The 2,819-nt window shown below is 40.4% G+C and overlaps 1 pseudogene; it reads left to right on the top strand.

Moving 5' to 3' along the window:
- Nucleotides 1-859: 859 nt before the first annotated feature.
- LOC145992515 (glucose dehydrogenase [FAD, quinone] pseudogene) lies at nt 860-2,572 on the top strand (annotated as a pseudogene).
- Nucleotides 2,573-2,819: the final 247 nt, after the last annotated feature.

The raw sequence follows: 2,819 nt of genomic DNA, 5'->3' as shown, positions 1-2,819 counted from the left end.
TTACACAATGTACAAAATTTTTCATTTGTAATTAAGAAACTATATATATTTTCGAGGTTCATTGCACCACAAAATAATTTATAAAGCTAGAAACTTCAGTTAAATCGCACTTTATGCATAAGTAGGGCCACTAGAACTACACTAAAAGTTTTATAACATCGGAACTTCTCATGTATCATTACCAAGTCAACCTTGGTATTAAGTCATTTTTAAGCAATGTGTTTCGATACCCGGTGGAGGCACATAGTGGTTCGGATTCCACTTTAAACTGTAGGTCCAGTCTCGATTAGCCTTACTGTGCATAAAGTGTACTTAAAACAGCAAATCAATCAATCAATCAATGAATCAATCAAACAATGTGTTTCACATAAAATCATATCGAGATCTTTGTCAGTTCTGATGTGCAGTTCGAATTTCTAAATTATTTTCGACAACTTCCAGTTTGAACAAGGCATTTATAATTTACTCGGTTATGAAGAATTTTATTGCAATATTGGGCGTCTTAAATGTAATTAAATTCTTTTGAGCGAACAATGATTGATTTATTGGTAGTCGCTTGTCCGCCACCTTTGACAAATCGCGAAATTGAGGATGAGTGAGGAAATGATGAAATTGATGAAGAGACATTCGCAAACAACACCAATGCCCAGGCTGGAATTCGAACTCAAGATCCCTGGTTGAGCGTATATTGATACGTCACAATTTCTTTACGAATAAATTCTTTTACTTAGAACTTAATCTCTGTATACAAATTAGGACATATAGAATGTAAAATTAGAGATCACATGCAATATTTTAAAAGTTACACTCGCAGTGAAGAGAAATCTAAATATTTCCATTACTACCTTTCAGGCGTAGAATGACCTTTCTACTCGTTTTCCTTTTGTTCGAGTTTGTTTACGGCTCTGGTTTGGACGGCGTTGACTTCGTGGTTGTTGGAGCTGGTGTAGCTGGGTCTGTGGTTGCCAGTCGCTTGTCTGAGGTTCCTTCCTGGAACGTCCTCTTGCTTGAAGCTGGAAGAGACGACGAGTTACCGGTGATCGATATTCCAGCATTGGCGCCTCTGATGAGAGGCAGTGCCTTGGACTGGAATTACTTCACTCAACCACAGAATACATCCTGTCTCTCTACTGGCGGCAGATGCGCCTGGCCAAGAGGTAAGGTTCTTGGAGGCAGCAGTTCATATAATGGAATGATTTACGTCAGAGGAAACAAGATAGACTACGATGGTTGGGCAGAACTTGGGAATGAAGGCTGGAGTTACGAGGATATTCTACCTTACTTCCTCAAATCCGAGGATAACGGAGACGAAGACATAGCTTCCAATACACGTTACCACGCAACTGGTGGATTACAAAGAGTGGAGAGGTTTCCGTATGCAGATGCCAACGTGGAAATTCTTATGCAGGCCTTGAAAGAGCTGGGATACACTGAGCGAGACATCAATGAGGAATCTCAACTTGGCTACATGAGGGTACAGACCACGTCGAAGGATGGTCAGCGCAGGAGTATGTCAAGATCATTTCTTACACCCTTTAGAGGAAGAAGAAATCTACAGATTCTTACTGAGGCTACCGTCGTGAAGGTTCTCATAGACACTATTAGAAAGAGAGCTACTGGTGTACGCTATGTTAGAAATGGAAAATCATTTGAGGTTTATTCCCGTAAGGAAGTGATTTTGTGCGGTGGTTCAATAAATTCTCCCCAGTTATTGATGCTCTCTGGTGTAGGACCTAGAGAACACTTGGACGACTTGAAAATCCCTGTCATTTCAAATCTTAAAGTAGGTGATAACCTTCAGGATCACGTAAGTTTTGAAAGTATATTCGTTAGTTCAAATAAAACGGTAACAATTCCCAAGAATTTACATGAAATGAACAATGAATACTTAGAATATTTTGTTAATTCCAGTGGGCCTCTCTCGGCCAGTGGTACTTCCCAGATAAGAGGTTTTGTGAAGTTGAATACAAGGACTTCGCAGGAGCAAAACGAAGACGTTCCAGATATTGAGTTCGAATTTGGACGGGTCACTTTTCATTACCCAGAGTCTCTATCAAACTTTGCTTACTATGATACTATTTCCATTCGCCCAACCGTTCTTGTTCCCAAGAGTAAAGGCTATATACGTCTAAATACGTCCAACCCCTTTGATAAACCTCTCATTTACCCCAATTACTTGACAGCGGAAGATGACGTAAGAACTTTGATGGAAGGGACCAGAATTGCCCTGAAGTTGTCTCGTACGAAAGCCCTCCAGGATACCGGTGTCAAATTGAACACCACCAAGCTCCCTGGTTGTGAGGTGTTTGATTTTGGATCTGATGAGTACTGGCGCTGCACGATGTACTATTATACGAGGACGATTTACCATACGGTAGGCACATGTAAGATGGGTCCTCCAACCGATCGCAGTGCGGTTGTAGCTCCCGACTTGACTGTGTACGGAGTGAAAGGACTCCGAGTTATATATACTTCGATCATGCCAGTGATTGTGCGAGGAAATACAATGGCGCCAGTGATGATGATCGGAGAGAAAGGGTCTGACTTGATCAAAGGCACGTATGAGTTATAATTATAGATTCGGTTCCTCGGTCTGTGAACTTTATTACTTCGGTACGCAGTTCAGTTAGATAACTTGGCATGTTAGAATGAATGGTGGGCTTTTGTGACTGTATCTGTGCCAGTAATTTTTGTATCAAGTGTAATTGTAATCATCTGATTTACCACATTTTGTTTTGCCATTTAGACTATTTGTAATTCCATGCTATAAGTTTAATATGTGACGTTAGATCCTTTTTCTATATAGATTTGGAACAGCA

Source organism: Lepisma saccharinum, chromosome 9 (assembly GCF_977018435.1).
Source record: "Lepisma saccharinum chromosome 9, izLepSacc3.1, whole genome shotgun sequence".
Lineage (NCBI taxonomy): Eukaryota > Metazoa > Arthropoda > Insecta > Zygentoma > Lepismatidae > Lepisma > Lepisma saccharinum.
This window is presented reverse-complemented; position numbering and strand designations above follow the sequence as displayed.